This window comes from Parasteatoda tepidariorum, chromosome 7 (assembly GCF_982258835.1).
Source record: "Parasteatoda tepidariorum strain Cologne lab strain chromosome 7, Ptep-v5.0, whole genome shotgun sequence".
NCBI classification, from domain to species: Eukaryota; Metazoa; Arthropoda; class Arachnida; order Araneae; family Theridiidae; genus Parasteatoda; species Parasteatoda tepidariorum.
Window position 1 is genome coordinate 60,362,100 of NC_141761.1, and position 14,320 is coordinate 60,376,419.

The 14,320-nt window shown below is 28.6% G+C and overlaps 1 protein-coding gene across 2 annotated transcripts in view; it reads right to left on the reverse strand.

Moving 5' to 3' along the window:
• Window positions 1-14,320, reverse strand: part of LOC107448788 (uncharacterized) — a 153,670-nt gene that overhangs the window by 106,047 nt on the left and 33,303 nt on the right. The window contains exons 1-2 of one of the 2 annotated variants that reach the window (XM_016064123.4): window positions 9,146-9,399; window positions 8,228-8,336 (exon numbers count right to left, since the gene is read on the reverse strand). The gene's annotated coding sequence lies outside the window, so the exon portion shown is untranslated. Of the gene's footprint in view, window positions 1-8,227; window positions 8,337-9,145; window positions 9,400-14,320 lie in introns of those variants that run through there. The other variant, XM_071183393.2, reaches the window with a different exon arrangement.

Genomic DNA, 14,320 nt, shown 5'->3' on the forward strand with positions numbered 1-14,320 from the left:
ATATGGGTAAACATTTATATTTTTAAAGTATTGAGGGGATGGATCCTTCGTCAAAAAGGGGTAACAAATTCATATTCATTCATTCATTCATATTCATGTAAAATAAAGAATGCAATATTACAAAAAATAAGAAATCACGATTGCAGCAATTTTTTAAAGTTCCAGTATCTTTTAAATTTTAATGACAGAGTTTTAGGTTTCCTCACAACGTTAACTGAACAATCAAGTCTCAATGAATTAAAAAAAAAGTAAAACAATCATTTTTCAATTGTTTTTAACGAACAAAATAAAAATTTTCTCGGAAGCAATAAAACCCGCTTTATCACATAAAATGGAATTCAATTTATTTAAAATTTATTTTAAGCTATCGTGGGAACTATTACCGTTAAATTCGAAACAATTTCATTTCACGCTCTTACGAGAATCTGAAAACAGTTTCTTGTACTTATTCATTTACTTGATAAATGAAGAAAAACCTCTAAAATGTTGATTTGTTTTCGTTTTTTTAAAAAAGAGGCATATATATTGATTCATTTGAAAAGTAATTTAGTCTCGAATTTCCGCTGTTGCTGTTTTCATCGGTAAACTTATTTTGCTGTAGTTTTTTTTCAAACTGAAATGCTCATTCCAATTTGTTTTCGTAAGAATCAAATCGATTAATTCTTTTTTCTACCACTCGTCTATTCTGCATCTTGAAATTAATGTAATTTTCTCAAATAAAAGAAAACTATTATTTAAAATTTGATTAAAAAATTACTTCCTGTTTTATACATCTCTTAGAGCGCCTTCAAATAGACCGACAGTATAAAAAATCAATCAAAGACGAACGCATTAAAATAGAATTATATGGTTTACAGAATTGCTTTGGAACCTTGGTATTTTCTCACCAAGTTTTGAAACAAATGAATAACCTCCACAGATGGGGCGGTTAAATGAAAAATTCTAAGTTAATGTTTTTAAAATAACCGCCATTTGCAGCAAAAACATACTACAGTCTGAGGACGAAACCAACATGTTTATGTTGGAATGGTCTGACATATGCAACGTAAAAATTATTTCTACAGATAGCAGCCCTCTCTGCTATAAATATATATATATATATATATATATATATATATATATATATATATATATATATATATATATATATATATATATATATATATATATATATATATATATATATATATATATATATATATATATATATATATATATATATATATATATATATATATATATATATACGCACACACTCTCCAATCATAATACTTGCTACTTGCGTGACACGGCATGGAGGAAATAAAAAAGTTATATTTTCTTTTTATCATAGGTAGCGAAAAACTAATATTCTTCTTTCTTTATATACCATTATCCCTACAAGTATAATGATTGTTAGAAACTCAAATTTTTTTATAAATAAAACAGATTATTTATTTTATCTAAATATAATGCAATTCGCTAAATGTAAAGTTTGATGACACCATTTTTTTGCCAGCAACCAAAAAGAAGAAAAATTGAATTCAAAAGAAATTTTTACTGTCGTTTTCACTCAAGCCAACCTCATTACAAAATCATTTTTATTTTTCTCTTTTTTCTGATTTTGTTTTTAAAGTCATTCTTTAAAAATATTAAAAAAAACACTAGACACACCATTGAATTTAAGAAATATTAATACCAAGTATCAAATATAGTAGTTAAGTTGAAATTTTTTTTTGAATATATATAGCTGTAATTCAATTTTCGCGCCTATGACTTTTGCGTATTAGAATGCTTACGACTTTTTAAACTTAAATTGTTTGGAAACTCTCTCAATCGCAAATTACGTTTGGGATTGAGAGAGTTTCCAAACATTCCGTTTGGTTTCTCTTTTGAAAACTCTCTCAATCACAAATTACTTGAAATTAAAAAACACATATCTCAACATTTTGATTAAATTCTGTAAATGTTGACTTTGTATAGAAAATGTTTGTTCCTTTGCTTAAAATTGCTTTTCGTAACGTCTACAATGGAATAATTTTTTTTTCTAAGACACAATTTCAGATTTCGGAGCTTGAGAATACAACAATTTTAAGTTCTGATAAAATTACCGTTGTATATAGTAATGACATTAAGTTCTGGTATAAAAAAAATAAATTGTAGTTAATAAACTCAAAATATATGGTATCTGAAGCATACATTTGGTGATTTCTGCTGATATGGTATAAGTTTTCCGGAAATTCTGGTTTTAAAAATTATTCTTATTAGCGCACATTCAGTAAAACGTACAAAAGTGAAAAAGTAAATAAACTGTTTTTATGCTAAAGCAACAAGATAAAATTAAGAAATTGTGTCACATATTATAAAACCATAATTCCTTGCTAAATTTACCAAAATTTCTAAAGCACTTCGATAAGGAAAGAATAACCGAGCATTTTGGTGTTCCCATAGAGTCATAAACACGACAAATTTTACCTTATCTGGTAGTTGTGACCATACTTTTTTTTTCTCCGGGCGGTTGCAACATCTCATTTCTGCCCAATTGCATTATTCGATGCATTATTCAATGTCATACATTAAACAGCCTGCATCTGAAGACGAAATTTTGACTAGCTAAATCAAATATTCAATTTTCAAACAAAAGTAAAAAAGAAAAAATCCTATTTGAATATCAAAAAAGGTTTTAGTTACCATGGTGGAAACAAAATTTAACTACCAACATTTGTTTATAGATGAAAGACTATTCTATTTCTTACACAAGCGCTATAAAGATATCTTCAACATGCGCTTTATTCTAAATTTAAATAAAAACATATTCGCTCTTCTCAAATAATAAATTTTAGAATACTTCCCAACAAAAATGAAATAAAAAAATGGCGAGGTAAAAAGTCAGTAGCTGCCGTCTATCTCATTATTTTCCCCAAAACGAATTTAGCTTAACTTACTTCACCGAAGAATTTTTTTTTAAAAAAAAGCTTTTAGAATGAGACTTTAATATTTGATTATCTGGATTTTTTTTCCTTCCATTTTTTATTTGAAGAAAAACAAGAGAACTTTAAAGAAGATGAGAACTACTTTCTTCATCACTTCAGTAGAAGTTATTGATTTTTTTTTTCTTTAAATAAAAAAGGAACATAAATTTTAACATAAGATATTCAATTCTACCAGTCACTTAACTAATTATTCATTTTCCGAAAAAATTCTTATTAAGAATAATATTAAAATTATAACTTATTGTGCAAGTAAATAGCTTATATGAAGAAATTCTACAAACTAAATTTTACTCTTCTAAGTTGCCGTCGCAAGAATAATTATAGTTATTTATTATTATAGTTATTTGAGTCGCTACTGCACATTCTATTAAGAAGATTTGGGACATTAAATTTATAAAAGAAAAAAATTCAAAAAATATATCGCCGCCAACCATAAACAATAAAAAAGTAAACAATAGTCACGTCTTCGAGAAAACGAATTTCGTCAAAATTTGAGAAATATTTTGTCATTTCATTTTTTCCAAAAAAAAGCCCTGTAATGCTTACTTATCTAAATTCTCATATAATCACTTTAACGTAGGCACCATGTAAGCTTCACAACACTACAAGGACAAATATAACAGAGAGATAACCTACACCATTGCCCAAATCGGGACTCGGGCCCCAGTATGATATGATGCAAACCATATCGGCCTTTTCTCGTATGGATGCTAACTCCTTGACCACCAGACAGCCTGGAAGGAATAATTCGTCTCTTTATTTACGATAGTCTAGTCTTTATTCCGGTTTCGTCATTCTAGTTTACAATCTCCCTCCCACAATGCACTATGATGAGGTTTCGAGTTGAGGAAACATTTTCGTCATATGTTTGATAGTTAACGTTTCGTCATAAATCACGTGATTTCGTGATGAAATGATTCTCAAAATTAGCGAAACTTTGCTCAAAGATTGCTGTATCGTCAAATGCTCATGACGAAATAATATTTTAATGAAAAAAGTTAAAAGTACTTTATTTCCGTCACTTTTTAAAATTCCTATAGTAATACTTATTAACAATCTTATTCTAAATCTTACAAGCCAAAACTTTATTAAACTAATTTTGCTAAGATATCTCTTTTGAAAGTGGCTCATGCTTGATGCTCAAATGGGAAAAAAAAGCATTTTTCCTATTATTTTAAAAAATTATCTTTCTATCTATAATCGATACTTAACTCAAAATCGGCAGTATTCTAGTCTTTTGTAAGCAAACGTTGAATGCAGAAAAGTAATTTTTTGCAAAATAAACTGTAGTTTGTTTTCGCATGCAAAATTCGGTCATTTAAAATTCCCAATTTTTTTACTCATTAACAAAATATTGATATCTCACAGTTTTAATTATAGAGAATTTATAAATTTTATGTCAATAATTTTTTTTAAGAAAAGAATACGATATGTTACTTTAAAAATTGATTTTTGCTTTAATGATCATGAAAATTATATAATATTAATCTTTCTTTTATAACAGCAAATATCGTCTTTATAGAAATTAATGGTATTTATATAGGGAATTTTTTAAGACAACAAATCAGATGTTTTAAATAATTTTTAATCACTCTGAATCTTACTTTTCTAACAATGGTTTTAGTTTAATAAAATGAATCGCAGGGTTTAATAGCTACAACATTATTAATTAAAGCAATGAACTTTTATTTTGTAATAATAAGTGTAGTTATTTTTATAAATGAGAATCTTATTCTTGTAACCATAAGTCTTGTTTTTACAATAATGAAGTTCATAGCTTTTTGAATATGAATCTTATGTTTGTTTGTTTTTTGGACAACAAAACATAAAGTTTGTTACAATGAATTTGGTTTTCATGGCAATGATTCGTCCGTTTAATAATAAAATTCAATTTTAATTTAAGATGAAACAATCAAGCCATGCTGAAGGAATCATTCTAAAATAAACATTATATGTTTACTTAAAAATACTAGAAATAAATTCTTAGTTCGTGGTTATATTTAAAAACAAATACTTATAGTCATACTCTAAAAGCTCCCTATTTGTTTTTATTTCATCACGTTTTATGTTTAATTCTAGTTGCCATGTTACATGTAATATTAAAACAAATACTGTAAGAACAGTTGTGATTTATTTATTTTGCGTCGTCAAAGCAAATTCTTAGCATGTTGAAACAATCTTTAAAAAATCAATTCCTGCACAGGATGTTGTAAGGAACTGACAGAATATCAGTTAAATACTGTCATTTCGTTGAAATTTATTCCACTAATAATTAAATATTCATTAAAATTCTTCTATGTTATCATTATTAGTTTTATCTATTAATAATCAATTAATTTTATCTTCAGGAAAGAAAATCCCACTGGGTTTCTTGACACATCTTTCCGATATAAACTGCAACATTTTGAAGGAATAAAATGAGATAAAATCAATATTTACATTGCCTAGTATGTTGTATTAGTAAAAAGAAGTAATTAATACAATAATGTAGTAAGTTACTGCAAGTAATGAAGTACAGTACTATATGTTACAACGTTTCTAGAAGAATGCCATTTTTTTCAAAACTATAGTGTATGAGAAAGATATGTGAACATACTGTGGAATTAATTTAAACACCTATGCAAAATGATAAAGTTACGCATTCCCTGCATCTGTGGGAAAGGGCCATCAATAAATAAATTAACTAAAAAATATTTTTTTTGGTTTTTTTCAATATTATACTGAAGGCTACTTAGTCTGTCAGTAAGATCTATGTATTTATTTGAGACTGATATCATAGCTTCCAACCTTAGGAATCAAAAATTAGGAACACTATATGCGACAAAATTATTACGACAGTAAGAAAAAAAATTTATTATTAAATAATAACATTAATAGACATATATTTAAATACCTTATAAATTAGTAAAAAAAAATTTATAAACACTATCGCTTATGGGAAATTTGTAATATTAATATTTTATAATTTGGAATACAGGTATAATAGTTAAAAAAAAGCAATCATTACCTATTAATATATAATTATTCTTTTCCCAATTATAAAACACGGGTAAATATTAAATTACATCATAAACAAATATTTCTGATGCAAATGTTTAAATACTACAATACATTTTTTAAAAAATAATAATAGTTGTTTAAGATTCAATTGAGTGAATTGATCAGCAACAGCTATTGGAAAAGTATTTTCCTTTAAAAAGCTTCTAAAAATTACTTCTGCACAATAATCAAAGGAAGCGCGCTTGCGGCGATCAGAACAAGGGATTGGTTTATAAGCAAAAAAACTGCAATTTTATGAAAATTCGAATTTTTTATAAAAATATTAGATTTTCAGATTCGATTTAAAAATTAGGAACAAATCCGAAAAATTCTGGACAGTTGACAGCCATGTGATATGTTTTAATATAAAATTACATTTATGATTATTAATATTTCCAGACAACTCTTTACCATAATACATATCATAAAGATATATCACATTTCCACGCATGGTACACCGTTATGATATAGACTCCGCTAAAAATATAGAGGTACGTGTTTAACAACGATATCAGTACAATAACAACGATAACAGTACAAATGTTGCACTGTTACACGGAGAAAATTCTGGTAAAATTACCGTGCTGGTAACATTTCTGGTAATAAAATCAAATTATACGGTATTTAAGCGATTCATTTGGTAATTTTCTGTACATATGATAACGTTTTATCGGAAATTCTGGTTTACTAAATTACAGTTCTTAATATCATACATTTAGTAAAAATTACAAAACTGAGAAGTAATTTTAACCTAATAAATGGTATTTAATGCGAGCTATAAGGCATCAAGATAAAATTACAATATTTTATAACATTTACCCAATTTTATCACATATTATAAAACCATATTTCATTGTTAATTTTACCGAAATCATTGCCAGTGCTCTTTGGTTAAATTTACCAAGGTTTTTTGTGTTCCTATACAGCAAGGAACACGATAAATTTTACCTTAAATATTTTTCTGTTAATTTTGACTTTATTTTCTCTCTGTGTATTAATATAATATTTTAATACATATTTTTTTAAGCATGGACAATAAATACTCATGTTTAATTTTCTTAATTTAACTATTATAGTTTTTCAATTTCTTTTTAAAAAAGTATATTTAAAAAGAAACAAAGTAACCTTTAACAACATAATAATAAATTTTCCCGATATTATAATTCTCAAAGTTGATTACCAAGTAAATCATTTTCATTATTAAACGATCTTTTTAAACATAAATAGGTTTTACTTTTTTTTTAAATATGTATGTTGCAACAAATTTACTCGATGTTTTTTCTCAAAATACCGATATTATTTTGCAAAGTTGATCCTTCATAATCTTTATAAATCAATTACTATGTAAAATATTTTATGCTTTATTTAATGATTTATGACGCCCGGTGGCTGAGTGGTAGCGCTTCGCGCTGCCGTGCAACAGGTCCTTGGTTCGATCCTTGGGCCGGGCAAGGCCGACTCAGCCTTTCATCCCTTCAGTGGGTCGATAAAATGAGTACCAAGCATGCTTGGGAACTAACACTGGGGGTTCCGCGTTCGGCTGACCACCTGACCGGAACATATGCTCCTGCACCCCAGAGCCCAGGGTCAAGAAAACTGAGATGGGCACAGTCGGCCTTGGCCCTCTTAATGGGCTGTCGCGCCACTGAGTTAGTTAGTTAGTTTAATGATTTATTTAAGCGTAAATAGGATTTACTTTATCAACATATGAAAGTTGCTGTAAATTTTCTTTTCACTGTAAGGGTTTCAGGTACTGATACGATGTTTAAACCAGAAATATTTTTTTCATAAAGGCTCGGTTGCGCCACTTTCAGAGAGATAGAATACAAAATCATTTCTGCATACGTTAAAATATACTTTTTTCGAATTTCACATATAAAAAAATTGGCACATAATATTTTTTTTTTGAATAACAACTTTTCTTTGACGTTTCAACTGCCATTTGGGAACGTCAAAACCTCTCTCGTACGCATCTAATCTAACACTCGCATTCTTACATCATCTAAAAAAAGACTATATAACTCACACTTTGCTACATATCTTTCGTATTTTATTCTTTCGTTGTCATGGAAACAACCGTGCTCTTCTCGCCTCCATTTTGACAGTAGAAAGAAATGGAAATAAAGATGCAGGAATATAAATATGTTAATAATAACAATAGAAAAGAAAAAAAATAAGGAAAATATGAGTGGAACAGAGAAAATTGGAACGCTTACCATGCATGATCAAAGAGTATTCGAGAAATATGCGAGACTTCAAAGCTGAGCATTTGGCGAAGATAAACTTTAGCAGTCCCTTTCTCCTGGAGATAGTTGTATATAAAATCTGAAATGTAAACAAACTTAGAATAAAATATTACTCAGAGTTTTTCGCATTCCTAAAAATTCTGAGACAATAGACTTTTTTAACACTGTAGCAAACGAATTCAGAATAGCAATTGTAAAAAATCATTTAGAATGAAATTTTATAGAAGTGTAAGCGATTAGATTTTTACGAATGAAAGGGAAGGAAATAAAATTTTAAGTACAAGTTTGCGAGCTAGGAGATTTTTAAGCTTAATGGAATAAAATTAAACTGCTTAAAATAAATATTTCTATGGAATGTTTTATAAAAGATAGAGGAGAGTGAAGCAGAGTGCCAGACCCAACAGCTGCCAAGAGCTGCAGAGCTAAAAGTGTCAATAAGCAGGACAAATAAGTGCACCACCACGATTTTCCACTTAAAAAATTTTCCAAATAGCGCAAAATTTACACTACAAAAATTTGATACTGAAATCGCATGAAATTTTCATCATTTTTTTCATAAATATTAAAAAGTTTGGATTCCAAATAAATAAACTAAGCGAACATTTCTTTATATTGAAAAAATTACGTGAACTCCATCAAAAGTATTCCATTAAAGTTAAAAAAAAGTTCTCTCAAAGCAACAAAATACAGATTAACGCAGGATAGATTTTTGTCCTTCATTTTGTGACGATGCAAAAGTCAACTGCTAACCGATCTTATAAACAAATTTTAAATATTTCCTCACTTTCTATCAAGATCAAATGAAACTGTGTTTCACACCTGTATAATGAACAGTATAATGGAATGGATTTCCTCCCTCATAAAAATTAAAGAAGCAAGAAGTGATACCTCAAGGAAACATTTGTTTTTCGCCAACATTGCCTGCTTCTACCGATTCCTCGTTACGTCGGTGATTATTTTCATATTGACTGCTAGCCAAACAAGTGCCAAGTTGTCATAACCTAGACACCAATCAGGCAAAAGTATAGCTAAGTGTCAGGTTGCTGTGTTTTTTCCCCCGCTATTAGTTTTCGTCAAATAAAATATAGTTATATATTAGAAACGATTGAACCTCTTTCCTGGATACAAAGATGGAGTCAAGTGTTTGTTTTGAAAACAAAACAGTTATAGAGCTCCGCCCTTCATTTCTATTGGTTACGAAATGCAGCATTTAAAAAAGGAGTATGAGTAAATGATTTCTCAATTACTGCTAGAAATCGATTCCGGGAAATGTGCGTGGCAAATGAGAACATACATCATGCTATGTTAACTATTAAAATTAGATTTAAGAAAATGTCGAGGAACTGGTCATGATTTCATAGTGGTTGGAAAAAAAACTACCATGGCCTTCTATTGACAAAAATATAAATTACTTTTCCAGTATAATTTACTGAAAAAGTAGATTGTGGTGGTAGAAAATACATTTTACTGCAATATTGCCAGCATATTACCAGCTATATTACCAACATAATACTTTTTAACATAATAACTATATTTACAAACATTAACTTCCAAAATGCACCGACAAGGAAGGTACTCGAAATGTCACTAGCCAATCAAATTTATGTTTTCCCTAATAGTTTTCCGATTCTTAAATCACATATAAAATTTTTTTTGCTTATTTTGAAGCAATTATAAAGTTATAAATTATTAAAACTACACTTTTTAGCTTGAATACAGCACCAAGTTTAATTCATCCCACAGACAAAGAGCATTGTTGGCTATGTAGTATTTAATAACGCTAGGGATCCAGTTTTTAAAAAAGTTGCTTTGGCAACCATACACGTAACCATAGTTGCTTTAATTTAAGACATCTCCTTAATTTAATACCTGTAAGTGACGTCATCATAAATAAACCATGGTATTTAACGATTCAGAAGCCAATCAGGTTCGACACACGCGTGTGCTGTCGCTTGCAGACATCTAATTAAATCTAATTTCAATCACATGGTTAGGCATAATCACTTCCTCTCGAGTTGAAAGTACCCTATTGAAAACTTCAATATTTGCGTTTTAAAGTATTTAATTTAGCGCTTAAATCAATGACAAATGATAAGAATTTAATATTTTGAGGATCAGTTCAAAAGTTCCTGCATTTTAAGAATATTTTTTTTAGCAATTTTTTAACTGAATTAGAACTTGGTCGAGAAATCATTTGAAGTTAATTTTTAAAAGTATCTGGGACATGATTTTTTTTTCTGACATCTATCGCGCAAACTTTCATTTTCAATAATCTATGTCGTAACGACAAATGTGGAATAGATGAAAAGTTTTATACACATATACAATTTCATGATCTAATAATGTAACTATATCGAAAATTCAGCCTGATTTACTAGAGCGAGGCTTTGGGTACCTTGCTTGTGAGGCGACCCATGAGTCAAAAAAGGAATTCCGAAAAGAATTTTAGAGTTTGCGCGTTTTCAAAAATAACAAAATGCAACAATAGAATCACCGTATTGTCTAAAATGAAAGTTTTATTTTTGAGAAAACATGATTTTAAAAAAATAAAAATGATGAAACTTTTTCCGTATGTAAGCTTTTTGCTGCCAGCACAGTAATAATTTCCGGATCAAATTACGGTATAAAGTACAAGCACTTTGGGTGCATTATCCGTAAATCTATTTTACAGTAAAATTCATTTTTACTGGAAAATATTATACCATAGCTTTTCATTAATATTCATTCAATTTATAGTGATTCGGTGATTTTACTGCATTTATTACTGTAAAAATTACGGTATATCAATATTTTTGCTCTGGCACTCCAGCTGACAGTGCTTTCTGTAAATTAACTGGGTTTTTTTTTACAGTGCAGAGAAGGAAATATGGTAAATTTTACCAAATTCTGGCAGTTTTAACCACACTTCTCAGTGCAAGTTAGAATGTAATTTTAATTTGAAATATAATTCAAAACATTACCACCAGACGGAAAGTTTTTATTCTGCACTGTTAAAAAATTTACAAAAATAGTAAAACAACAATTTATTTAATTCTTATTTCGCCGAATTCAAACAAAACAGTCAAATAACTGGAAATAAGATGGTATTCAAACTGTTAACTGTGAGAAAAACCATATATTAATTGCTTTTACCTAATACCATTAAACAACCAGAATTTTATAGCACCAACTAGACCCGCCTGAAGAAGTCACTTAGTCCCTTGCAGATGGGCACATATTATAGCCGAGAGGTCTAATCTGTCAACCTCATGACCAACTGAATGGGGGTTCGAGTCCAGCGTTCACACCACAATATTTCTACAACACATGGAGTGTTTCCAGTGTCCTGCACTCTCCAATTTGTGACCCTAAACTATGAAAATACAATGCTCTCATTCACGCAAAGATGGCAGCACCATAAAGCTCCTTAATAGAAAAAAGTCTAGTATTTCCTATATCTTACGATAAGTGTGATAGGTACCAGATTAACTAATTAAAACAAATTCCGCGGTTCATTTGATAAAAATACAACTCAACCACAACTTAACTTCATTTCCCATTACCTAACGAAAGACATAGCTCCTGCGTCCAGCTCAGCAAAATCCAAGCTTTTTTACAATTTTGAAATCATGCTAGTTATAAATGGCTTAAAAACTGTATGATTTTGTGCTCATGGTTTTTTAACCATATAAGTTGTAAAAGGTTTCAAAAACGTAAAGGTAGAAAGTGTTCTTTACTGTAAACTTCACGGTTAATCAGATGGACAGACTGCTGCCGGTTCTTTTAACCGCAATTGTCCTGTACTCCCTAATTTTTGACCCTGGGCTATTAGAATACGAAACTCTCACACTCACACATGGATGGCAGCACTTATAGCTGTTTAACACAAAACGATCTAGTATTCCCAATCTCTGACGATAGGGGAAACAACTAGATAAACTAATTAAACCACATTGCACAGTTAATTTGTTAAAACACAACTCAAGCACAACCTAACTCAAATGCTCATTACCCAACGAGACTAGCTCCAGTTAAGCTTTTTCCCTGTTTTGAAACCATGCTAGCCGTAAATGGTTTAAAAAAACTGCTTAATTTTGTATTTATGATTTTTTAACCATGCTTGTTTAAAACGGTTTCAAAACCGTAAATGTAAAAAGGTTTTTTACCGTAAACTTTACGGTTTATTGGGTTGCTGCCAGTTATTTTACCATAATTTTAGAATCAAAATTCTAATAGTGTAATATAAAAAGACGTGGTCTTTTTTTTCTATCCATTCTTTCAGAAGAATCGATTCCAATAATTTTAGTAACTTCAACAATAATACAATGCAAATTTGCTACAACGCTAGCATTGTGTTAAATATAATTAGCCATGTCTTTTTTTTTTCGAGCAGTAAGTAAACAGAATAAATATTGTTCACTTTTAACCATATTGTGGTGAAACACGCGTCAAAATTTTTGAAAGCGTATTGGCAACAAATTCCATAAATTCTAAGATGATGTTAATAATTCTGAATGCTATGAACAGTATATCACCTGTCAGCTGTTAGTTAATTAAACAGATGAAAATAGGATATAAAACAAACGTCAAAAAGTGTCACTCTCATTTCCCATGAAACGAAAGCGAATCTGAATACACGTGAAATGGGAATAAGTGTCCAATAAACACGACAAAAGAAAAAAACTCAGTTGTCCTTTATTTTGGCATATTTGATTTCCTGAAATTCAGAGAAGGAAGTCACGAGTCGGCGACTCTAAAAGCTATTAAATGCATATCCGATATATCAGCGAAAGACTTTTAATGTTAAATTTTCATGACCAGCTCTTAATACAGAGTGTGAAAGATGGTTTGTCATGTTAAGATTTAAAAAACAGTAATAATGTCGGATTCGCATTAAATAGCTTAAGTTATCCGACTAGTCTCAACATATTTTTTTTTAAAAAGTCATCGTCTGTTTTAAATAAAAGCTTATTTCGCTATAAGGATTTCAACGACTTTTAAATGCATTTGCCATGAATATTTATAAAGGTTTTAATTTGTAAAGAACAGTTGTATAAATAAAATCAACATGAGTGAATCATGAACAATGCCACCGCGATTTGTGATTTGTTCACGTTTCTGGTTTTTTCATATGTATCACGAAGTATACCCACTCTTCACTTAAGCAAAACAGTTATTCAAAGCTACCAAATTTTTCTGATTTCAATATTATACAAAAATTAGTATCCAAAAGTATCAAGCATTAAAATAATTGAAAACTAATAACAATCTTTGAAACAGTTAGAAAACTTACCTATGCTTTGGGGGCATTGAAGTAAAATGTATTAAAACGTATATATATATATATATATACTTACTCTTGAATTTAATACAATTAAATATATCACCATATATTTAAAATATTAAAATTAAGTTGAAATTTTTGTTGTATAAAAGTATTTTTAGATGTTTGGAAATTATAATAATAAACATCATAATAAATATAAAATTTCAGACACAGTTCCTGTAATTAGAAACATTTGTAAAAAGAATAAAAATTATCTAAATAGTTAATTTATTTGAAAGCAAAACTTATCTAAAAACCATTGTTTAAACAAATGTTCAGAAACATTTTTAACGAAACGTTAAAAAGGTAAATAAATAGACAAATGAAAACATCAATAATTCAAACGAAAAAGGTGAAATTGTTGTGACGTTGTTATTGCAAGCAATTAGCTTCCAATCCAAAATGAAAGTTGAAAATTTTCAACTGAATCATTAATTGCAACAAAAGTATATAGTTCTCGATTTAAATCTTTTAAAAATTGGAAATGAAATTTCGTTAATTGTTTTTATTATTAATCTATAGTTTCGTTTAGGAGCCTAGCTTCCGAAGCAAATTAATAACTGTAAATAAAGTGTCCAATTATAGCATAAAATAAGCGAATTTCATGTTACATTATATATATATATATATATATATATATATATATATATATATATATATATATATATATATATATATATATATATATATATATATATATATATATATATATATATATATATATATATATATATATATATATATATATATATATATAT